This window comes from Phalacrocorax carbo, chromosome 2 (genome assembly GCF_963921805.1).
Source record: "Phalacrocorax carbo chromosome 2, bPhaCar2.1, whole genome shotgun sequence".
NCBI lineage: Eukaryota > Metazoa > Chordata > Aves > Suliformes > Phalacrocoracidae > Phalacrocorax > Phalacrocorax carbo.
The window spans coordinates 107,929,607-107,955,958 of NC_087514.1; the positions used below are offsets into that span (position 1 = coordinate 107,929,607).

Genomic DNA, 26,352 nt, shown 5'->3' on the forward strand with positions numbered 1-26,352 from the left:
CAAGGACTCCAGTCCCACAGGTAACTGAAAGTTAAAGAAAGAATGCCAGTGAGTTGCTATTTATCTTTCTGTTGCCGCCAATGGGATAATGTGGATGCAGATTGCCTGCTGGCTACGATGGAAATTACTAAACCTGCATTATTAAAACAAACAATAGGCTTCAGTATAAAAGCTGTGAAATTTTTCTACACAGGGATTTGTGGCAAGTGTTGTTCACCTTTCTCCCACCCATCTGCTTTTATTCTCCAGCTACAATGTGGCTAGAGAGTGGAAGGAATGCAAAAGGAAAAGTGGAACAGCAGAAAACAAGTTATAGACAAACATATATTTATTGTTCAAAATATTATCTAAATGTGATTTCAAAGATTTGAGTTGGGCCAGTTTCTTTTCTATCAAAGATGGTTAAAAATGGGAATTAACATGAACTTTCACCTTTAAAACTATTAAATTTCTTCTTTGAGAGGGCTTTGAAATACCTTTTCAAATATTTTTTATTATTATTATTAAATCTGTTACAGTCAGACTCAGTACAGGCTCTGTATTTTTGATCAAGAACTAAAGGATCTTATCTTTCATGTTGAGTTGGCCAAATCTAATTTATGAACTACATTTTTTTATTATTACATTAGAAATAACAATTAGGAGACCCCCTATTAGACAAATGAAAATATTTTCATAAATGCATACAAATTAAGTATACTTATCTTTAAGATAAACTTCAGTCACCATATTCCTGTGATAGTTAACAATACTTTATTAAAGAACACCCAAGGACAGGTTGTCTTTCCTATGTAGAAATTTACTGAAACTGCAAACATCTGGGTGAACCCCGCACAAGCTTACAGTCTCATATCTCCTTAAGTTCCAATTAATACCTTAAAGAAATGCTCTTCTAAAGCAAGAAACAAAGCATTTGCACAGTAAAATACAGTGAAACTCCCTCAGGCAATTATCACAGTTCAATAAATTATGTCTTTCAACATGGTTTAAGTGAATTCATGCAGTTTTGTAAGTGTGGCAGACTAAACACACAGATAGAGCTGACTACTGCTATTCAGCTAATAGGTGATGACCTTCTGTTGTGTTCTCAACACGACAGAAGACAAACAAGAGCATATAATAGCACATTTCTAACATCCAAATGATTTCCAATTTATATGACTCCATAGCTGGTGGGTACAAGAGTAGGGAAAGCAGAGCAGTGACATTTCAAAAACAATCTCTGAAAAGTAACTTTCATTCAAGGATATAAACATCTACAGAAGTTCCTAAATCTGAATGGGGTTTAGTATTTTTTCCAGCCTTTCAAAATAACTGGTTTTGATGTATTTTTTTCTTCATTTACACTTGAACATACATTGCTTTAAATCTATTTTTCCAATAACCAAACTAAACATTTTTCTATGTGAATTTTGCCAGCTATTTATATGGAGTCTCACATGTAAAGCTAGTGACTAGTTGCACATTTTAGTGTGGTATAACTTACTTTTATTGTAGCATAACTGGTAAAGATACTGCATTATTGACTATGTAACTGAGGTAAATGACTTAATCTAGGGATGAAAAGCAGATATTTGTCTCTATCATTTAGTAGAACATATAAAGTCATAAAAACAGGTATTCAGCAAACTCCTTGATGTTAATTTTATACTTCTAGTACGATGGTTGGACTAATATAGTCTTCAGCTGCAAAGTTTCTTTCTTACTCATCTGATTTTCCTTGTTCTGAATATGATGTAGTCAGAAATAAGGAGTAAATAGCACCTTAATATTAGTGATAACTGGAGTGTAAATCAGACTACAGGACCATTTCCTTCAATCCTCCTTCAACATCTATTTATTTTATTTTATCAGACAGAATTATAAGATGTATTTTCTACTAAATTCATTAGCAATCTTCTGTAACATAATCTGCTGCTCATATGTCCATTTTCTGGACAAAACTTACCCACTATAATAGAGTTTACATGAAAATTTAGGTAACCAGAATGTAAAACTTAAAAAAGAAAACCACCCTTTTGAATTCAGTAGAGGTATCAAGACAAATATAATTTTGAACTGTAAACTATATTACCTTTCAAACACTTTTCTTGCCTAGTGATGGTAAGGTATGAATAGTGGTAAAATAGGAGGTACCTTGCATATGTATATCTCTTGCTAAGAAATGTGTATATTTAAAATTATTCAAGCATATGCAATCATATCGTTTATCTGCTTTATGCTATCATTTAGCATATATACAAAATGTATACACTCAAAACCAATGCATGCTCTATTTGCAGTTCATTTATCATATTCAGGTGGAACATCCTGTGTTCCAATTTGTGCCCATTGCCCCTTGTCCTGTTGTTGGGCATCACTGAAAAGAATCTGGCCCCATCCTCTTGACACCCACCCTTCAGATATTTAGAAGTATTGATATGATCCCCCCTCAGTCTTCTCTTCTGCAGGCTGAACAGACCCAGATCTCTCAGCCTTTCCTCATAAGGGAGATGCTCCAGGCCCCTGATCATCTTGGTAGCTCTCCGCTGGACTTGCTCAAGCAGTTCCCTGTTCTTGAACTGGGGAGCCCAAAACTAGACACAGTACTCCAGAATGTGGTCTCACTAGGGTGGAGTAGAAGGGGAAGATAACTTCTGTCGACCTGCTGGCCACACTCCTTTTAATGCATCCCGAGATACAATTGGCCTTCTTGGCCACAAGGGCAAATTGCTGGCTCATGGTAAACTTGGCATGAATGTCCACCAGCACCCCCAGGTCTGGTTGCTTTCCAGCAGGTCAACACCCAACCTGTACCAGTGCATGGGGTTGTTCCTCCCCAGGTGCAGGACCCTGCACTTGCTCTTGTTGAATTTCATGAGGTTCCCCTCAGCCCAGCTCTCCAGCCTGTCCAGGTCTCACTGGATGGCAGCACGACATTCTGGTGTATCGGCCACTCCTCCCAATTTTGTATCATCAGCAAACTTGCTGAGGGTGCACTCTATCCCTTCATCCAGGTCACTGATTAATATATTGAACAGGACTGGACCCAGCACAGACCCCTGGGGAACACCACTAGTTACAGGCCTCCATCCAGACTCTGCCCCATTGATCACAACCCTCTGAGCTCTTTTGTTCAGCCAGTTCTCAGTCCACCTCACTGTCCTTTCATCTAACCCACACTTCCTTAGCTTGTCTATGAGGGTGTTATGGGAGATGGTGTCAAAAGCCTTGCTGAGGTCAAGATAGACAACATCCACTGCTCTCCCTTCATTGACCCAGCCAGCTATGCCATCCTAGAAGGCTATCAGGTTGGTCAAGCGTGATCTCCCCTTGGCAAATCCATGTTGACTACTTCTGATAACCTTCTTTTCCTTTACATGCCTGGAGATGACTTCCAGAATGAATTGCTGCATCACCTTTCTGGGGATGGAGGTCAGGCTGACTGGCCTATAGTTTTCTGCTCTTTTTGAAGACTGGAGTGACACTGGCTACCCTCCAGTCCTTGGTCACCTCTCCTGTCCTCCATGACCTTTCAAAGTTGATGGAGAGTGGCTTAGCCACAGCATCCATCAGCTCCCTCAGCACTTATGGGTGTGTCCCGTCGGGGCCCATGGATCTGTGAGGATCCAGTTTGCCTAAATGATCTCTAACCCAATCCTCCATAAGCAAGGGGAAGTCCTCCTTTCTCCAGATTTTTCCTCTCTCCTCTTGGGGCTGGAATGCCTGAAGGCCAGCCTTAGCAGTAAAGACTGGAGCAAAGAAAGCATTCAGTAACTCTGCCTTCTCTGTGTCCTGTGTCACCAGGGCACCCACCTCATTCAGCAGCAGGCTGAGAATTTCTCCAGTCTTCCTTTTACTGCTGATGTATTTGAAGAAGCTCTTCTTGTTATCCTTGACATCCCTTGCCAGATTTAGTTCCAAGTGGGCCTTGGCCTTCCTTGTCACACCTCTGCATACCCTGACAACTTTCCTATACTCCTCCCAAGTGGCCAGTCCCTCTTTCCATATACTGTAAACCTTCTTCCATTTGAGTTTTTCTAGAAGCTCTTTGCTTATCCCTGCAGGTCTCCTGGCTCCTCTGCTTGACTTCTTCCTCACAGGGTCGCACCGATCTTGAGTTCAGAGGAAGAGGTACTTGAATACTGACCAGCTCTAGGACTCTGCTACCTTCTAGAGCCCTAACCTATGGAAATCCTCCAAGCAGGTCTTTGAAGAGGCCAAAGTTGGCTCTCCTGAAGACCAGGGCTGTAATCCTACTTGTTGTCCTGCTTCTACCATGCAGGATCCTGAACTCCACCATCTCATGGGCACTGCAAACAAGGTACCCCAAACCCTCACATCCTCAATTAGACCTTCTTTGTTTGTTACTATAAGGTCCAGTAGCACATCTCACCTCATTTTGACACACCTGTGTCAAAAGGTTACCCTCAACACTCTGCAGGAACCTCCTGGATTGTGCGCGCCTTGCTGTGTTGCTTTTCCAGCAAATATCAGGGTGATTGAAGTACCCCATGAGAACCAGGGCCTGCGATTGTGAGGCTACTTCCAGCTGCCTGTAGAAGGTCTCATCAACTTCCTCTTCCTGATAAGGTGGCCTGTAGCAAACGCTCACAACAGTGTCACCCATATTTGCCTGCCCCTCGATTTTTACCGATAAGCTTTCTACACGTTCTTCCTCCACCCATAGGCAGAGCTCCAATATATTCCAGCTGCTCCCTCACATAAAGAGCAACTCCCCCACCTCGCCTTGCTGGCCTCTTTCCTAAAAAATACATAGTCATCCATGACAGTGTTCCAGTCATATGAGCTATCCCACAATGTCTCTGTAACTGCAATGAGATCGTGACCCTGCACACCCAGATCTCTAGTTCCTCCTTGTCTGTGTTGGTGTACAGACGTTTCAGAGAGGTACTTAAGCATGCAGGTTTCCTTGGAGGGGTACATGAGGATCCACTAGAGCCATACACACCCTTGAGGTGGTCAGTCTCCTGATTGTCATCTCGTGAGGCAGCTAAGGCACCTTTGTCGCTGCTCTGGTTGGCCTGGCTTATTCCTCCGCTGGATGTGATGGCATTATCACTGCCTCTTTGGACCCCACCCCCCGAGTCCTTCAGTTTAAAGCCTGCCTCACCAGGTTGGCCAGCCTGCTGCCAAAGATTCCCTTGCCCCTTCTAGATGGGTGGATTCCATCCCTCCCTAACAGGCTACGGTCACTGGGGAAAGTCCCATTGTCATAAAAGCCAAAACCCTTGCAATGGCACCAGCCACACAGCCAAGAGTTGATTTGCATTATTCATCTGTTATTGGCTGCCCATTTTTCTCCAGCTGGTTAAACAGAGGAGATGACTTGGACAGCAATATTTTTCACTTGCTCCCTCACGGCTTTATAGCCTTCCTTGGTTCTGCACAGGCCCTGGCTTATAGCATCATTTGCACCCACATGGAAGGGTAACAGTGGATAGTAATTTGTGCTCTTGAAAAGCTATGGCACCCTCTCAGTCATGTCTTGGATCTTAGTTCCCAGAAGGGAGCAAAACTCTCGTGACTCCCTGTCTGGTCGGCAGATGGGCACCTCAGCGCCTTTTAACAGAATGTCACCCACTACAAGCACTCATCTCTTCTTTTTACGGTATCCACTCTGCGCTGCTGGTACAGTTGCACCTTGCAGACCTTGCTCATGAGTGTCTGCAGCCGCTAAAGCTTCAAATCTGTTGTTGGTAGTGATGCTGGAGGGTGGAGACTGAAGCGGAGCCCTGCTATTGTGGGTCACCAAGGTCCAGGGTACCTTGTTCGCAGTGCTGTCTGCTTCAGGAGTGCGGTTCTGAAACCACTAACCTCTCAAACCCCACCCTCCCTGGTTTAGCTAATAATTTCCATCATTACAGTATATCAAATGTTTTATTGACAACTGACAAACTAGATCTACTGCATTTCTCCTGTCTGAGAAAAAAACTACTGTGCTTTATCAGAGAAGATCAGGTTAATCTTAAACAATTGACTGTTGACAAACATCTGCTGCATTTTATTCTACTTTCCATTTACTTCCAGGTTTTTAATTTAATTACTCTTTCCTTCATTTCTTCAAAAGCTTAGTAAGACTACTAAAGTCAGATTAATAGGTGTGTAGTGGTCTGAATCTCATTCTTTCCAGTTGTTAAATTACATAAATTACATTACTCTTTTACTTAATAATACAAAACCATGTTTGGTTGTTTGGGTTGGTTTGTTTGTTTTGGTTTGGTTTGTTTTGCTTAAGGGCTGCAATATGACATGTTAGTATTATGAAACAGGGCTGTCTTCCCAATTACTATCTAATAAGTTGTGGTATATTCTTGGTGCCTGCTTACTCTGTTATCATCCTAAGTAATTGCTATTCCTGCATTTCTTTGTTATTTGCTGATTCATTAGCAATTTTAATCTGAGCAAGATTCCTCAATAATAACTGGTATAGATATTGTTGCCTTGTTTCAGCTGTTGTAGGAGTCAACTCATAGACTTTCACCTCCTTTTATCTTAAATATTGTAACTGTATCCTCTAGAATACCTTTTTTTCCAGTCCTCCACAACACAGACCAAAGAAATAGACCAAATTTCCATTTCTAAATAAAACCCATGCCATTCTATTCTTTCCCTGCTGACGTTCAACACTGACCTCCTTATTAAAAGTATATATGGTATTTCTCCAAATCACCACTTGAAAAACTGGCCTCATTTACACTCTACTTAATTCTGGTTGAAGTTATTTGTAACAGATCTGTTTTAATCAACTGTCTATGTTTTAAAGCTACAGATTGCAACTGTGATCTTCCAGCAGGATGAGGGAAAACAGCATGTTACACTTTTTTCCTCACTGTCTGCCCAGATATATTTTGCACAAGGAATATAAATGGTCTATCCATGCGTTGAAGATTTAACACTGCCTGAAGCTTTAACATTTCCTCAGAGATGCTATATACAAACACCTAGTAAACCACTAAGCTTCCCCCTACCCCTAGACTGTCCAAGAAGGAAAAATGGGAACAGGATGCTCACATAGTCTGCAGCAAACACTGTTTTCCCAAATGCATCTTTGCAGCAACCATGTACTGCACTCTGATTCAGACATATTATTTTATTGTCAATCAGGCTATTTCCATCTGCCATCTTTACTAAGGGTCTTTCCTGCATCACATGAGCGAATATACAGATGTCAGATCACAGGGAATGGTCCGTGAGTCCCAAGGAAATATGGCAACCAGGAGCAGAATGAGATATCTGGCCTAAGCCCCCCTGCCTCTGACAGAAACATATAGAGGACTGCCTGTGCCAAATGATTTTGGACTGGTACGAGGTGTTTCTTCTGCATGAAGATATGAAACAGAAAGAGACTGCTCTTCTGAGGATTGTAGATTATAAACAGAAAACATTTTGAGAAACTAGACTGAAATACAGGACTTTTAATACAACCGGAGCATGTGAAAAGTCCGACATCAAGGTAGGAATGACTGGAGCATGGGGGAAGAGTATTTCCAGACAGCAATTCTGCAAAAAGGGATCTTGGGAATTCCACATACAGTACAGTGATCCTAAGTCAATCTATCATACTATTGCCAACACGAAAAAAAAAAAGAAAAAAGAAAAAGGGATCTCGTAATATGGATATAAGCAGGAGAGCAATATGAAAGACCCATGAAGAAATCCTCACATAAGTTCAGCAGAGGTGAGCAATGGCTGATTTTCAACTGTACAAAAAATTGTTGGAAACAGAAAGGTTACAAACTGTTGTAAATGTCCACAGGCAAAGAAACAATGAGGTTCAGTAGCGGTAGAAAGTATTTTAAGAACAACTCAAAACAACATACATGCGGAATGACTTGAGTATGTTTGGTCCTTCCTGAAGGCATGAGAATGGCCTCAGAGACCTCTCCAGACTCCTTTCTAATCCAGATATTTTCATATCCCTTAAGAAACAGAAAACATTTCTTTCAGTCTCTTAATTTCTCATTATGTGACTACATTTTCTTAGTGTTGTGACTGTGCTATGTAACCTCTGTAAGTCCACAGGTTTTGGTCACTACATCAGTCTTTTTAGAGGACTACATCCCCCAGGGCAGGGATATTTAATACATTAACTAGCTTCCCCAGGCAAATTGTGCTTAAGGTGTACAGCAATTGACTCCAGCTCCTAGGTTTAGAGTTCATCTGAGCAGGCAGATAAAAAGTTATTTTGTGCAGGAAACCAAATGTCTAGATGGCTACACCTATGCTGTTAAATAAAGTCCCTCAGGACTGAAGAACCATCACAAATTTCACTATTCTCCACTGTGCAACACAGACCTTTCCCTTCTTTCCCTGCCTTTTCCTTTCTTTTCCTGCTTCCCCTTCACACTTCCCTACCATAAGTGCAAAATACACCTTGTGTACAGATATAACCTAAATATAAAATAACTCTGTATATATATATTAGAAACAACTGAGCCGAGTAACACCATCAAAACAAAACATTCACCTGTGCAATTACTCCTCCACCAGAGAGGTCAAAAGGAAGGAATGAACTACACACATGAGGTATTTGACACTCATTGCCCACTACCATACTGAAAAGAACTCAAACGCTACAGTGATAACGACAGCATGAGAATTTCTGTAGAGAAGGATAAAATGTTAAAGGGTTTTTGGAATACAAAATAACCTGGGTTGAATTATTCTCGATGTGAAATTAAATCTTTTCCTTCTCATCATCAAATCCATACCTAATCTTGTTCCTGCTCACACCTCACCTCTCAATTCTCTCCCAAATTGTTTCTGTTCTGCTTTTCTGTCCATTTCTCTGCCTCAGAACTAACCATCATCAGTTTGTTTTGAATGGTTTTACAGCATTTTTCCATTAATTGCCCCTTTTTATGGTCTCCAAACATCTCTTTAAAATCCATGCCCTCTATCACCATTTCTTGTAAAGATCCTTCAAAATGCATGCTGCTATCCTTGTGGAGTACAATGTTCTGTCACTACTCTCATTCATATGCACACAATGACTATTAAAACATGTTTAAAATTTAGCATTTTTTTTTAACTGTACAGGATTACCTGGCTGCTCAAGAAGAGCATGACAGATTAGGTCTATAAAACAATATACAAGGAAAATAAATTTGTAAGACCAACTTGTAAACTAGTAAAAAAATCACAAAAATATTCTATACATATGCACCTGTTTGCAGTGATATTGCTCTTTAATAAGCAATAGAATCCATTCCACTCATCATGGTAAAAGTAGTACTGAACAATAAGATAATCCAATTAAGGACACATTGCTATTGCAGAGTCCTACTGTACCAAAATTACCCATTCCATAGAGTCCCTGATTTTCAGAGTGTCCTAAATAAAAGTAAAAACAGCTGATCTGAACTTTAAGGTTCTTTCTTCTTTCTAACAATGCACCAAGTGTTTAAAGTCACTTTGAGATTTTCAGCAACATGATTTGGATCTCATATGCAAAGCAACACAAAGGGCAGATGGGAGGGACTGTAAAATTAATTCAGATCCACAATAATCCCCAAACTAGTTTCATCTGCTGCTGACTTCTAACCTAATTGTGCACAGATGCATATAATTAACAATGGCAGAATTAAACAATCCTTCCTGAACCAAGAAGGACCTAGCCTTTCTTTATCACTTACTGTAATACAAGACCTTCATCTTTCTTTGGTTGACATGATCAAACTTGCTTGACACATTTAAAGACTGTGATTTACAAAGAGCAAATCAATATTAAAATACGCAGTGTTATTTAGTTAAGCAAAGTTCATTCAGGGCATTTTCCTAGAAAAGGCTGCCAAACAGGTTTTCAGTTTTACCTTCAGACCAACAAGGTGCTATTCTAAGCTGTTTGCATTAGAAAGATTAATGAAGGATTAATGCATAAAGAAAATACCAGTTAACTCATTTTGATTAAGCAATCCTCTTGGATTTAAGCAGGTTTTATTCTGTATACAACAATGTACACTTATTATTCCTTTGTTTTCTACCACTTTTAATTTTCAGAGCACTTCACAAATTAGCTCCTTAAAATGAAATCATGCTGGTTCCATGTTAGTAATCGCAGGAGCTGCATAACTCATTTTTCTGCATTTGTTGCAGAAAACCTCCTGTACCTGTTATGCATAACCTAGGATCTATGGTGGCTGATGGCTGAACATCTACTTCTGTCCAGCCCACACTGTTGCCACTTTTGCTGAAGCAAGGCAGGGGAGGGTGAATCTACTGCAGCTGCTAACAAAAGGGAATTTCCCAGCCCTGGTATCCTTTATGTCAGTTCCTAGCAATTGCTTCTTGTTAACAGGAGACCAGCTCTGTGTGGAGCTGTGGCAGGAGGAAATGGTGTATTGGGCAGCACTTGTTTAGCTATTCTCCCTCTCCTCTGGAGTGGGGGGGAACAAGATAAACTGGGTGGAAATGGCCCATGGGCTACACCCAGTCCCCAAGCTGCAAACTGGACTATGCTGTGATAATTTTACAGAGGCAGAGGACAAACCCACAAATTCATAAAGAAACAAATCAGCCTGGATTAAAAAGACACTTTCTGTTGCACAATGTTATAGTCAGCAAACTTGGGGCCAGGTCTTCAGCTGTCACAAATAAGAGCATCTGCATCTATCTTAAATACGATCTTAAATCTGTTAAATGGGTAAAAAAAAAACCAACCTGTTATGAAAGGCCAGCTACTAAATATGATCTAACTCAAATGAATTTTTATTTAATTTTTTTTCATCACCCTGTGCAGAGCCTTGCCTAGTTAGTAACTGTGTTAGGGATTTCTAGAGCAGATGAGAGCTACTCTGTGTAACACTTTTTTGGACTGGTGTATTTGAGTTTATTATTTAGATAACCATGGAGAAGAGCTGGCACTTATTCACTAACCTAACTGTGCCAATGTGGCGCAATTCAGCCCTTTGGGGGATATCCAAAGATGTGTTAAGCACTGAGAATCCCCAGAAGAATCTCATAGCTTTTACTTACTAGGTTTCTGAAGAAATCTTTAAACGTTTTCAAGTATTGCCCTGTTCAAAATCTGACTGGATTAATTTTGTATTCATGTAATCCCCTCTCTTTTGCTATTTCAAATAGGTAAAGAAGAACATAATGGCTGGGCTTGAGAATAAACCATAAAATTGATTCTTTGGTGTCTTGTTAATTATTTATTACTTCTGCATTTTACAGCCTGAATCAAATACAGCTCCTGAGATTTTATGACATCATCTTCACTTTGTAATCCATGTTAGACATTTGGAAAAAGTTTCTCTTGTTCTTTAGAAGATTATAATTATCAGAGCACATAGACCAGTGAGCAGCCTAAATAATAAAAAACAGTGACTACTATATTTCTCTCCAATACACACTACTGATCATGCACTGAATCACTAGGCAAATACAGAATTTTATAGAGCTTTGTTTTAAATTAGTTTATTTCTGAATTTATCTTTTGGGGAATAAAGAAACTGGTAATTAGAAATCTTTCTGTTTCTTCCCGTAACATAAAGAATTCCTCAGTAATAAAGATGATTATACAACTGATGGATGGTTTTGTATTAAAAGTCCCTTGCCACGTCAATCAAAACTGGGCATGGGCTGTCACAGCCCTTGGCTATGGCACTCTTCCACTCCGTGGTGCACACCATAACAGATCTTATCTTTTGCATTACTTGTTTTGGTCCGGAGTGTCTTAATCAGAGACAACAACTATCTCATTTTGATCTTCAAAGAGGTGATAAAAATCCTGATGCATCATATGCAAAAACCACAACCTATTAAATATGTCTTGCTTTGCAAATTTATAGTGTATTAATCACCTCGATGGTCATGGAGATTTAAGACGCCATCAACTACTATTGATATAAGTATTGTCTTGGCTCAGCATCCTCTTTTACTAGTCTGGCTATGGTATAATGAGATGGTGCTGTATTGCATAACTGGTAGGTTTGAGTTGAACATATTGAAAGTCAGTGTCCCAACTGCTACTATCACATTGTGGTTTAAAGGAAACTTGAGGTAAAACATGTTTTAGCACTACTAAAGTGATGTTGATCTTGCAAAGTGCAGATTGCCTAAATTATTTTATTTAAAAATGCTACAAAATGGTGGTACTACTAAAATACTCACAACAGCAAATTGTCTTTTACTTGCCTAGCATGAATGACTTCTGATTCACCTAAAATATGACCTTTTTGTATTTTATTCTTTACCATTGTTACTGTCAGGAATCTGGCCACTTTCTTTGCTGTGACAGACACAGTCCGGAAGCTTCCCTAGAAGATCAGTTATCTTACAAGCACTGATTTGGAGGTAAAGCTAGGATAAGTCCTGATATCTTGACAGAAACTGTGGATCTTGCATTAATGTTTAGATTATAAATTGTTAATTCCAGTGGATGGTTCCAGTAACCATGTGACCAGAAGAGTCTGCTCCCTAAGCATTGTAGAAAATACTTTCTGCTAAACAGTGAAGGTTTTTCCCCTTCAAAAAAGAAACATAGTCTTGGCAGTAAAGCAAAACACATAGTCTATGCAATGAAGCAAACATGAAATGGAAGTTAATGCTCTGAGACTGGTATAAATGCCAATTTTTTAATTAAATCCCTATCAGAACACATAAGTCAAGGACACTAATTTATCCTGCCTCAGACAGAAACTCAAATCTTCCTTATTTCTCAGTAGAGCAAAAATAAACCTACTACGAGCTTTAGTTATTCTACTGACCATAGAGGAACAGCTGAGGTCAGCATACTTTTCTTGCTGTACATCCTCGCAGACTCCTACTTTGCTAAATATTGGTAAGGATGTATAGACTATGTTCTCTGAATCATGAATTGAAATTTTATTTGGATCAACCAGGAATGAATCAGATGTAAATGGCATTCACACATAGTTTATTTATTTCACATGGAACACTCTCGCTGAGGTGACCCATACAACCACAAAGCATAATGATGTATGTTCATAGAATCACAGAATCACAGAATCACAGAATCACAGAATCATTAAGGCTGGAAAAGACCCTTAAGATTATCGAGTCCAACCGCTACCCTATCACTGCCAAGTCCACCACTAAACCATATCCTCAAGCACCACTTCTACCCTTTTTTTAAATACCTCCAGGGATGGAGACTCATCCACTTCCCTGGGCAGCCTGTTCCAATGTTTGACAACCCTTTCAGTGAAGAAGTTTTTCCTAATTAGAGGCAATGTAATGTGCACATTCACTTGTAACACTTCCCTCTTTCTTTATTCACATTTCTCATCTTTTTACTTTGCAAGATGTTTGAATCAGAAAAAGGATTTTAATTTATATTTACACAGGGTGTTATCACAGTAGAATTTCCTCGTTCTTATCCTTGCAGTCATCATGAACAACAATGATAATAAATAATAACAGAGAAATGACTTATCATTTTACACTACACTATTCTCCTCCAGATCATCATGGAGCATATTTATATCACTTGCTAAAATCTACACAATCTGCTTTTTCTCCTTTACTGTGATGATTCTGCCATCTACCACGAACAGCAATATGCCCAGCTAAAATATAATGTAAAAAAAGAGAGGCATATAGGTTCAACTGACTTATCTCCCTGTCCTTTGTGTGTGTCCTTAGTGCACATCAGTATTTTATTCTTTTATAGAAGATCTAAAACATTTTTATAAATTGCAATATAATGAGTGTTGTGCTCTAAAGACATCAAAAGCAAGGATGTGCCAATGAATTAGCAGCTCTGCTGCACTGCAGTCACAGCTCTGTGATAAATATACTAACACAGTGCCCTACTCACAATCTATTATTCATTTTAATTTGCTGAAAAAAAGATATGTACAGTAAGTAATAAACAACTCATTTATTACCTAGAACTTGTGCAATTAACTGTTTTGAAGCCAGAAGGCTTACTATTGAAGTAATAAATTGGTGTGAGTGCATGCATGTATATGCATGTGTGTTCAGACACCTACATTCAATATGCATAAACATACACAGATGCTTTTTCCAAGAATGATGACAATTTCAAGCTTCTGAAAACAGGCAGCACTTTCAAGAAACAGTTCATATTAAGAGCAAAACTGTTTTAAGGAAAATCTAATGAGGATTCAACTGTTTTAATAACGTACTTGACTAAAAATTGTAATGACATGATCCTGGTATGCTTAATTTTAATTACAAATAGCTCATTGCTAGGAATCTATTATTCTACTTAAATAGTCTTGTGATTGCCCTATAGAAAAACTGATATACTATAATTTAGATTAGTTTAGAGGCTCTTGATTCTATTTTTCTGCTCTTCAAGCACTACAATTTGGGCACCACAGTTCAGGCTCTGTCAGTATTTCAGTTTATTATAAGCTTAGATTTCTCAAGGGTTTCTACTTCAGTTACAAAAATTTACTCCAGAAATTCAGCACACAAAGCATAAGCCAGAAAGGAAATAAATAGTGGCATATTGCCAGCACTGGTTCCGAAACAGCTCATGCAACCGGCTTACCTTTTAGTATTCCAAGAGAGTAAGGACAACCTGGTAGATAGCATTAGAGGTTTTATTTTAAACAGAAGAAGAAAAGAAGTAAAAAATTCCTACACAATATTTTGGTTTTGCTTTCCAGACAGTTTGTCATGGAAGTTTTTCACACTTCCTTGAAACAGACTCTTCAGAGGAAAGGCCAGATTTGATTAATATCACAACTCAAACAAATGTTGGAAAACATGTTGAAATTCTTGAAACGTGTCACCTGACATATTCAAAATGAAGACTGTCTTTAGTTTAAAATAATTTTTCATTTGGAAATGTAAGCTAAAATACACTGTATGGATGACACTCTACCAAGCCAAGTAATAACACCTTCCAACTCTCTATTTCAATGGAATGTAATGGAAGTGTAGCTGCAAGTATTTTCCTGAGGGAGCAATGGGTTGGAGCAGTTGAGTGGGGCAGTATGCAAGAAAATTGTTGAAGGAACCTGAGCAGCTTTGATAGCTGCACTGACAGCTGAACTGGGAATAAGAAGTCAGTAGATTTGATATGGGGAGCAATCTAAGCTGGCTGTGCATCATTGGGTGCACCAATGCTAAGAAAGAAATTTAATAGGAAAGAAGAAAATCAGATGCAGAGAGAAACTGTGTGTAGAAGACAAAACTGTGAGAGAAAAACATGGGAGCAAATAAAAAGTTTAATGACAAGTGTGAGCACTGTTGGGGGAAGCAAACTGTTAGAAAAACAGAAATTGGAGGGCTGCTCAAAGCAGACAATAAGGAAACAACAGAGACTCCAAGAGGGACAGGAAAGAGATGAACTACTGCAACCTCAAATGCCATTATTCGCATTGGGCATGTATCTTTGGATAAGAATAAAACAGACGGTCAATGTATTAACTTAAATAAACTGATTTCTCAAAAGTCATTCAGGGGGTGCACCAACAGAGTAGATCTAATAAGTCTATTCAGTATTGACTGAAATCTGGTGTTTTATTGGAAAGGAATTGTAAGAGGATAGCTCTGCATAATAGTAAATAACACTCACTCTGTAAAGAGGGAAGGAGTAGAAAGAGAAATTTGTAGCATGTCAGATTGAACTAACCTTTGGGACAGAGTTTACTTTCCTAAAAATATTTAAAGCAGCGGAGAATGGTAATGCCAGGATGTGGAAAGAACACATCCTGGCAAAGGACATAAAATGCTTACAACAGCAATTGCTGCACAAGGATCAAGCATACTAAAACTCCAAAGAGGACTGACACTAGTCATTTAAGAGACCTATTGTCTAGACAAATGAAATTGCTGTTGTGGAACGCATGAAAGTGTAACCTACTCATTTCCATGTCAGGATTTTTGCATTGGCCTATCAGCACTGAAAAAGATCTCTTGGTCTCTGTTCTTTAGTATTTACCTTTTTTAAACTCAAGGTGTTTTGACTGTTTCATGGATATTTGCTAAAGCCTTATACCCAAGGAGATGTGGTGCCCTATGTGCAAATGAGGAAGGAACTGTGGTACCTGCTGCAAAAATGATAAATCTTTTAATTGTTTAACTCTTTACAAAGTGACAGCTATATGATAAACATAGTGTGGGTCTTGCAGAAAACCTCCTCTTTAGCCAACAGTTTTGATAATGAATTATTACAGAACCTGCCTTGAAGAAAAAAATCATGTAGTTGATTTATTCCATTCACTTACCAGAACAAGTTTCTGCTTTATGTTCAATACTGGTGAGATAAAACATACCCAATTACAAAGTGTTAATCGCTCCATGCACAGGTATTATAAAAATGCTGTCTTAATTTCTTCAGAGTGTTTTGCAAGGCATGTTACAAGTTACAAGTTACATGTAAATTTGCAAGGCAATTTACACCTGCTCGAGTAAAATTAAATCATCAAACATCACTATTTACATTTCAATACAATATGGACACAAATATCAAGATTAATGTAATCTAAGATTAAAGTAGCTAATGGTATGCATTACTAATACAATAATCCAAAATTAATGATCAGTAAATAAGATTATTATATACACAATGTGGACCCTGCAGCAATGAAAGGCTTATTAAACCCTTGAGATGATAGCTGGTTATTCACCTTTCAGTAGAAGAATCTTCCTCGGTCTTTTGTTCACTATAAAGCATACATTAAACAGAATGGATAACTAACTGTTTTAGCTTATTATCTTTAAGCAAACAGGCTGTCCATTTCATTAATGGCTTTACTTACAAACACCTTTTTTTTCTCCTAAAATTTTGCTGTCTAGTTAGTGCTTGCCCTTAACTTGAGCTCAGTGAAAACATGTCAGCAATCGCTGCTGCTTCATCTCCCTGTTATACAACAGACTGGAAATAAATGCTGAAATGCCATCTTCCGTGGTCAAGTCTTTTCTTAGTGAATGCTGGATACCAAGTCCTGATTCCCATTCCCCAGATCCCGAACAAGTACTGTTTTCTCCTCTCTCCTAGTTGGAGTGCTGGTGAACAGTAACAATACCAGCAGCGTATCTAGCCAACTTAGTGTATTTATTACTCTAGGTCTCATTACTACTATCAGATATACATCTCTTCTTTCTACCTCATATTGCTATGAATACTCCTGATCAGACAAGAGAGTCCTGAATAATATCATAAAATCTTTGTGGAACCCTAAATTTTATTAATGTAATTGAATGTTTGTATTTACAGGGTGTATTCAGATATGCATAATTTACTCATGTCCTTGCAATGAAGGAACAAGTGTACAGATGGATTAAGTCTTACAGTGCTAATGCTTAGGATGTAGCCTGAGTACTAATGCTCTCCTATAGACAGAAAAAGTGTTTCTGGATCAAGGACAAAGCAAACCCTGTGAATCAGCATTTAAATATCTGACCTGGTGAAATTCAACCAGGGTTTTGTTATTTATGTAAATTTGTCCAACAGAAATAAGCCAGTAAAGCTTTGAACGCCTTTTGTGGAATCCACAGTCATCCTATCATGCTTTGCTAAAACAGGTTTTCTGAGACAGGGTCCCTGGTAGGTGCCTGTGGTTCCTGTTTTTGATGAACAAGGACCTACATCCAGCTCTGCAAAACAATGCTGCAAAGGCAAATAAGGAAAGCTTTTCTTTCTACAGAGATAACTCAGAAAATGATCAATAGCAAAAGGAAATGTTCCAAGTTTGCAAAAAATACTTCTTATTCTCTTCCTTGATCACTGTAGCAATTGCATATTTCAGTGTTTCATGAGAATATATTTTTATTTGCTTGCCAGTGTTCAGATATGGAGTATGGAAATCAAGGTCATAATGAGTAATTGCATGCTGTGGCATGTTACAGCCATTCTTTACATTTTTCAATATAAAATTATGAAATAAATTATATCAAAAAATGGCATCAGATGAACCAATATCTGCTAAACAGTCTGTACTTAATTCTTAAGACTCTCACAAACCCCGATTTTGGTGGATGGCTCTCCACCTTAGAAATCAGGTATTTGACCAAGCTATGTCAACCCAACTTAAGAAGAATTCATCATAGTTTAACTGAGCCCATCTACAATGGATAAGAAGTTTAAAGATTCAGTTCAGAAATACAGTAACCTAAGATTTAATAATAATATAGATTACTATTTCTCTAATACTTCAAAACAAAAAATAAAGAGCAAGGAAAACTGAAACAAGTGTGAAATCGGTAACCTGTGTGGCTTTCTGTTCTAGCCTATCAGATACCACACCAAACTTGCCAAACAATACGTAAAATGTGAATCACATTTTCAAAATACTATTAGTGGTACTCACAATTAACTTATCCTAATAACTTATAAGAGTTTACTCATCTTTGACTTTTTCCCTAAAAGTGGAAAGACTCTTAAAAGTCTTCGTCATTTATTTGTGAATAGTGGCTCCCATCTTAATAGTTTAAACAGACAATGAGTTTCTTCAGGCTATATGGTAAGTGAACAAGTGTTATCTCTTATTTATACAGTATTCTACAGTGAAGGACTGCAGCGTGACTTCCTTCATCGTAGCAGAGCAACTTCTGCTGCCAGACACATGTCTAGAGCTCCTGGTGGAGACACCCAAATGAATCAGCACAAACAACTCACCTGGCAACCTAAGGCCAGTGCACAACTAAGCTGTATTGATTCATGTTATATAAATGACAGCACAGTTTGAAGTGATAGAATAACAAAACAAAAATCAATCTGCTGCTGTTTGCCTTAAAGCACATGAGAGTTTTGCAGCAGAATTTAATGGCAACAAGGCCAGGCTGACATTGGGACCAAGCCTAGAAAACTTGGAAAGCATACCTTTACTGCTTTTGATGATGAAGTTTAATACTTAATGTTTTATTAAGAATTAAAAAATGGCATGGGAATTATCAGAAAATGGAGAAAATTTAAATTTACTAGGTATGTATGTCTTTTAATGAGGAACGCTACTGTATATACTTTCAACAGTGAGTTACACTGTGGCTTGGCTACCTGATACCTTCAAACAGATATTTTACAAGACAAATACTGAAAAATGTGGTTTTTTAACTATTCTGTGAGAAGAAATGTGTGCTGGTTTTGGCTGAGAAGAGGTAAATTCTCCTCACTGTGGGGGTCGGCTACCTTTCCAGCTTCCCGCGCTCTGCCGCGTGGCGGGGGGGGCTGGGAGGGGCAGGGCCATGGTGGGGACAGCTGACCCCGACTGGCCAATGGCAGGTTCATTCCATACCATGTGACACCATGACCAATATATGGAGGGGGGGCAGTGGCAGCGCGGAGGCGGCGCGGCGTTGGGGCAGTGGGTGGCAAGCGGCTGCGGCTAAACCACAACAGTCTTTTTGGCGCCCAACGTGGGGCTCAAGGGTTGGAGATAACAACAGCTGCTGGTCACAGCACCATGTTATCCTTTTTGCAGTTGGTGTTACAGATTGGTGTTGATTTGTTGAGTCTGCTGTGTTCTGCTGTGATTAGTAATGTTTTGCCTACAAGATTTGTTATACAAACACTCGTTTTCAGCTTTATCTGGTATTTGGGGTTTTTGCTGAAACCGTTACTGTACTTTGGATACCACCTTGTTGAGGCAATTAGCAATTATACCTCCTCCTCTGAGAGATTTTATATGGAGGAAATACAGAATAATACCTTTGCAACTTTGTTCTATGATGTCTGTGCCTTTGTTACAACAACGTCTTTGTATCTTGAACATCCTTGGGTGGTTAAGGTGCACTTATTGTTAGTTTTTGGGCAGGTTGTTTTGGTTTTGACTAAGCAACTTAAGACTATCACCCAGAAATCTGCCCCGAGGCTTGATAGTTAGGAGTGGCAGGGCATGTGGGATGGCATGGGCAAATACCTAGGGCAGTGGGCACCCCCAGTGTTTTGGAGTTTCACCCCCGAACAAGTGCAGAATCCTAAAAAACTAGTAGAATATTTGGAGAAAGTATGTTGTTACGCTGGGAACTCCAGAGAGACACAGATAACTGCAACATGCTGGGGTCTGGCCCATGCATACCGAGCCCTGCTCAACAGCATTCAATGCCCCCAGGGGGAAGAGAATGTCTCTGGATTGAAATGCAAAGTGACTGGCACTGTAGACAATCCAGCCCGGACGACAGGCACTGCAGCCACTCAAACCCCCACAACAAGTACCGGAGCTAGCTCAGAAAATAAACCCCTACCAGTATCAGTTGCCCCCATACACAAGACAAAATATTGGAAGCGGACATCAACTCGTTTAGAACGGGATGATGAAGAACCAGGGCCATCGCGGGGAGAGGAGGGAGAAGTAATAAATGAAATAGAGACCACCCGATCCCTGTCCTTAAGCGAGTTGCGAGATATGCGAAAAGATTATAGCCGTCGTTCAGGTGAGCACATTGTCACCTGGCTGCTCCGATGCTGGGATAATGGGGCCAGTAGCCTGGAACTAGAGGGAAAAGAAGCCAAACAATTGGGATCCCTTTCTGGGGAAGGGGGCGCTGACAAAGCAATAGGAAAAAAGCCACAAGCCCTCAGCCTCTGGAGGTGACTCCTGTCTGGAGTGAAGGAAAGGTATCCCTTTAAAGAAGATGTTACATATCGCCCAGGAAAATGGACAACTATGGAGAAAGGCATCCAGTATCTAAGGGAATTAGCTGTGTTTGAGGTGATTTATGGTGACCTGGACGATCAACGGTCATCCAAAGATCCAGATGAAGCCGAGTGCACACGACCCATGTGGCGGAAGTTTGTACGGAGCGCACCATCTTCACATGCAAACTCATTGGCAGTGATGTCCTGGAAAGATGACGAGACACCAACGGTGGCAGAGGTGATAGATAGACTCCGAGATTACAACACAAATATCTCTTCCTCGCTTGTCTCTGCTGTGGAGAAACTATCCCAAGAGGTCCAGCAACTCAAAGAAGATCTGTCCTACTCCCCACCTCGACAGAGCAGTGTCTCAGCTGTTAGGAATAAGCGTCCTTTGGCTCAAAGAAGGGGATACACACCACGGGCCACCCTATGGTTCTACCTGCATGACCACGGAGAGGACATGATGAGGTGGGATGGCAAGCCTACCTCGACCCTACAGGCACGAGTGCATGAACTGCAAGGAAGAACAGTCACTCAGGGGGGCTCCTCCAGGAAAGCCGCTGCTCCAATTTCCAGTGAACAAGTCCCCAGACAGAGGAGTAGAAGCGCAGATTTTATTTCTAAGTGTAATAGAGGGACTCCTGATTCACATTTGCAGGAAGTGAGTTGTGACTGCCATGATCAGGACGAGAGGGGCCCTGCCTCCAGCCGGGTGGAGGAAAGGGATAACCGGGCTTACTGGACTGTGTGGATCCGATGGCCTGGCACGTCCGACCCACAGGAGTATAAAGCTTTAGTGGACACCGGCGCACAGTGCACCTTAATGCCATCAAACTATATAGGGGCAGAACCCATCAGCATTGCTGGAGTGACAGGGGGATCCCAAGAGCTAACTGTATTGGAGGCCGAAGTGAGCCTAACTGGCAATGAGTGGCAGAAGCACCCCATTGTGACTGGCCCAGAGGCTCCGTGCATCCTTGGCATAGACTACCTCAGGAGAGGGTATTTCAAGGACCCAAAAGGTTACAAGTGGGCTTTTGGTGTAGCTGCCTTGAAGACGGAGGAAACTGAACAGCTGCCTACCTTGCCTGGTCTCTCAAAGGACCCTTCTGTGGTGGGGTTGCTGAAGGTCAAAGAACAACAGGTGCCAATCGCCACCACAACAGTGCACCGGCGGCAATATCGCACCAACAGAGACTCTCTGATCCCCATCCATAAACTCATTCACCAACTGAGGAGCCAAGGAGTCATCAGTAAGACCCACTCACCCTTTAACAGTCCCATATGGCCAGTCCGGAAGTCTAATGGAGAGTGGAGACTAACAGTAGACTATCGTGGCCTGAATGAAGTCACTCCACCGTTGAGTGCTGCTGTGCCAGACATGCTAGAACTTCAATACGAACTGGAGTCAAAGGCGGCCAAGTGGTATGCCACAATTGATATTGCTAATGCATTCTTCTCAATCCCTCTGGCAGCAGAGTGCAGGCCACAGTTTGCTTTCACATGGAGGGGCGTCCAGTACACCTGGAATCGACTGCCCCAGGGGTGGAAACACAGTCCTACCATTTGCCATGGACTGTACTGGAACAGGGAGAAGCTCCAGAACACCTTCAATACATTGATGACATCATTGTGTGGGGCAACACAGCGGAAGAAGTTTTTGAGAAAGGAGAGAAAATAGTCCAAATCCTTCTGAAAGCTGGTTTTGCCATAAAACAAAGTAAGGTGAAGGGACCTGCATGAGAAATCCAGTTCTTAGGAATCAAATGGCAAGATGGTCGTCGTCAGATTCCAATGGATGTGATCAACAAAATAGCAGCCATGTCTCCACCAACTAGCAAAAAGGAAACACAAGCTTTCTTGGGCGTTGTGGGTTTTTGGAGAATGCATATTCCAAATTACAGTATGATCGTAAGCCCTCTCTATCAAGTGACCCGGAAGAAGAATGATTTCAAATGGGGCCCTGAGCAACGACAAGCCTTTGAACAGATTAAACGAGAAATAGTCCATGCAGTAGCTCTTGGGCCAGTCCGGGCAGGACAAGATGTAAAAAATGTGCTCTACACTGCAGCCGGGGAGAATGGCCCTACCTGGAGCCTCTGGCAGAAAGCACATGGGGAGAGCCGGGGTCGACCCCTAGGGTTTTGGAGTCGGGGATACAGAGGGTCTGAAGCCCGCTATACTCCAACTGAAAAAGATATATTGGCAGCATATGAAGGGGTTTGAGCTGCTTCAGAAGTGGTTGGTACTGAAGCACAGTTGCTCCTGGCACCCCGACTGCCAGTGCTGGGCTGGATGTTCAAAGGAAACGTCCCCTCTACACATCATGCAATTGACGCTACGTGGAGTAAATGGGTTGCACTGATTACCCAGCGGGCTCGAGTAGGAAACCCCAGTCGCCCAGGAATCTTGGAAGTGATTATGGACTGGCCAGAAGGCAAAGATTTTGGATTATCACCAGAGGAGGAGGTGACATGTGCTGAAGAAGCCCCACTGTATAACAAACTGCCAGAAGATGAGAAGCAATACGCCCTGTTCACTGATGGGTCCTGTCGCCTTGTGGGAAAGCACCGGAGATGGAAGGCTGCTGTATGGAGTCCTACACAACAAGTAGCAGAAACTGCTGAAGGAGAAGGTGAATCGAGCCAGTTTGCAGAGGTAAAGGCCACCCAGCTGGCCTTAGACACCCCTGAACGGGGAAAGTGGCCAGTACTCTATCTCTATACTGACTCCTGGATGGTGGCAAATGCCTTGTGGGGCTGGCTGCAGCAATGGAAGCAAAGCAACTGGCAGCGCAGAGGCAAACCCATCTGGGCTGCCGCACTGTGGCAAGATATTGCTGTCCGGGTAGAGAACCTGGTTGTAAAGGTACGTCATGTGGATGCTCACGTCCCCAAGATTCGGGCCACTGAAGAACATCGAAACAACCAGCAGGTAGATCAGGCTGCCAAGATTGAAGTGGCTGAGGTGGATCTGGACTGGCAGCATAAGGGTGAACTATTTCTAGCTCGGTGGGCCCATGACACCTCAGGTCATCAAGGGAGAGATGCAACATACAGGTGGGCTCATGATCGAGGGGTGGACTTGACCATGGATATTATTGCACAGGTTATCCACGAATGTGAAACGTGCGCCGCAATCAAGCAAGCGAAGCGGGTAAAGCCTATGTGGTATGGGGGACGATGGCTGAAATATAAATATGGGGAGGCCTGGCAAATTGACTATATCACACTCCCACAGACCCGCCAAGGCAAGCGCCATGTGCTTACAATGGTAGAAACAACGACTGGCTGGCTGGAAACTTATCCTGTCCCCCACGCCACTGCCCGGAACACTATCCTGGGCCTTGAGAAACAAGTCCTGTGGCGACATGGCACCCCAGAGAGAACTGAGTCAGACAACGGGACTCATTTCCGAAATAGCCTCATAGACACCTGGGCCAAAGAGCACGGCATTGAGTGGGTGTATCACATCCCCTATCACGCACCAGCCTCTGGGAAAATTGAACGGTACAATGGACTGTTAAAAACTACACTGAGAGCAATGGGGGGTGGAACATTCAAGCACTGGGATACACATTTAGCAAAAGCCACGTGGTTAGTCAACGCGAGGGGATCTGCCAACCGAGCTGGCCCTGCCCAGTCAGAAATCCTACATACTGTGGAAGGGGATAGAGTCCCTGTAGTGCACACAAAAAGTATGCTGGGCAAAACAGTCTGGGTTCTTCCTGCCTCCGGCAAAGGCAAACCCATTCGTGGGATTGCTTTTGCTCGAGGACCTGGGTGCACCTGGTGGGTGATGCGGGAGGATGGAGAAATCCGATGTGTGCCTCAAGGGGATTTGATTTTGGGTGAAAACAGTCAATGAACTGCATGGCACAATGTGAACTGCTATATAATATTGTGTGTCACCTCTGTGTTGTATCAATGATATCAGAGTACGAGCCTCCCAACCCATGGAAGATCAACTATGAAACAAGCCGTGCAGCAGTGATGGAACGATGACTGACTCGGTATGCAGCGACCCAATGCCACACACCATCTCTCCCACCCAGAAAGACTGATGCAACAGATGGAGCCCAGAGTCATGGACTGGGTGAACTCAATGGACATTTTAATGGACATTTTACAGGGAAGGTCCATGAACTAAGGGAATGATGTCTGTGTATTATGTTAAAGGATGGGAAGGGGAGGGGTGGTGGTTGGTACGGCTGTATTGCATCATATGGGACCTGGGCATGGTGTAAATGGTATGGAATAAGGGGTGGAGAATGTGCTGGTTTTGGCTGAGAAGGGGTTAATTCTCCTCACTGTGGGGGTCGGCTACCTATCCATCTTCCCGTGCTCTGCCGCGTGGCGGGGGGGGCTGGGAGGGGCAGGGCCATGGTGGGGACGGCTGACCCCGACTGGCCAATGGCAGGTTCATTCCATACCATGTGACACCATGACCAATATATGGAGGGGGGGCAGTGGCAGCGCGGAGGCGACGCGGCGTCGGGGCGGTGGGTGGCGAGCGGCTGCGGCGCGTGCGGTTTGTTTCGGCGGTTCGTTCCCCCTCTCCCCTCCCTTCCCCCTCCCCTGGGGCTTTGCGCCTCTTGTTCTCCTTTACATTGCATTTCTACTGTTGTTTCTTTTAATTTTAATTATTAAACTGTTCTTATCCCAACCCACGAGCGTTACCCTTCTGATTCTCTCCCCCATCTACCGGTGGGGGAGGGAGCGAGCGGCTGTGTGGGGCTGAGCTGCCGCTAAACCACGACAAAATGTTATATTATTTAGGCTTTGACAAAACTCCAGCTGTATACAGTTATTGCACAAATATCAAGTTCAAGAGCTGCATGTATATCTGATAAATAAGAAACAGATGCAATTAGAAATAATACCTTTATGTAGAAACATAATTCTTTGTCTTTCACTTCCATATATAGAGGTAGAGCTAAAAACTTGAAGTGTGACTGTGTGGGAAGAATAAATGTAACCCAGAGAATGCCTTTTGGTTCTTCATGAGGGCTTGTGGGGTTAGCGTGCAGCTCATTTGAAAGCACTTCAAGCATATATGCCCACGCTCTGGATTTATTGGATTTATATTATGCTAAACATAAGAGGCCAGATATCTTCCAAAAGGCTCAGCATTTACCCTAAAATTACCTCTTCTTTTACAGGTGTTCTTCCTCCTTTCCTTAACTTTCCTTCTTTTACGCTTTGCTGTTGGGGGGAGAGACAGAGAGAAGTGTTTCTCCTTTGAACCAGAAAGTGTTGCTGGATGTACAGATTCACTGCCTCATTTAGAACTCTACTGTTAAATGACAGAACTAGGGTGACCTTACTGGCATTGTTTGGTAACGAAGTTTAAGAAATGTGTAGTTCTTTTCCTTTGCAACTGCAATGGCTTTAATTCTACCTTTTTGGATGGTTACTTTAAAACAGTCTATTTCAATGATTGGTTTTAAAGCTGGACACTTTATGAACTATAAGAATCAACACCACCAGAACTGCAGAAGTGGAAATGAGCTGTGTCAATCAGCGTTTCCACCAAAGAAAAGATATCTTGTAACTACAATGCTAGGTTCCTGATTTTAGAGTATGATAATCTAGCAGAGCCCATGTTAGTCTGATTCTCTTGTGAGCCACTTCCTTTCATTATACTACGAGACTCTTCGCAGTTTTGGGTCCTCACAGCACTGTCAAACCCATAAAAGCCAAATCCTCACAACATGTTACAGATCAGAAGAGATAAACCAGCTACCAAAACCTGCTTGAAGTTTTGTAAGCTACTCAAAAAGATCTTTATAGTGAGTCACCAGTCTTGCAAAGATAGGTCACGTT

General features: G+C 41.5%; 1 protein-coding gene across 1 annotated transcript in view; it reads right to left on the reverse strand.

Moving 5' to 3' along the window:
- CNTNAP2 (contactin associated protein 2) overlaps positions 1-26,352 on the reverse strand; it is a 1,195,621-nt gene that overhangs the window by 394,160 nt on the left and 775,109 nt on the right. The window lies entirely within an intron of this gene.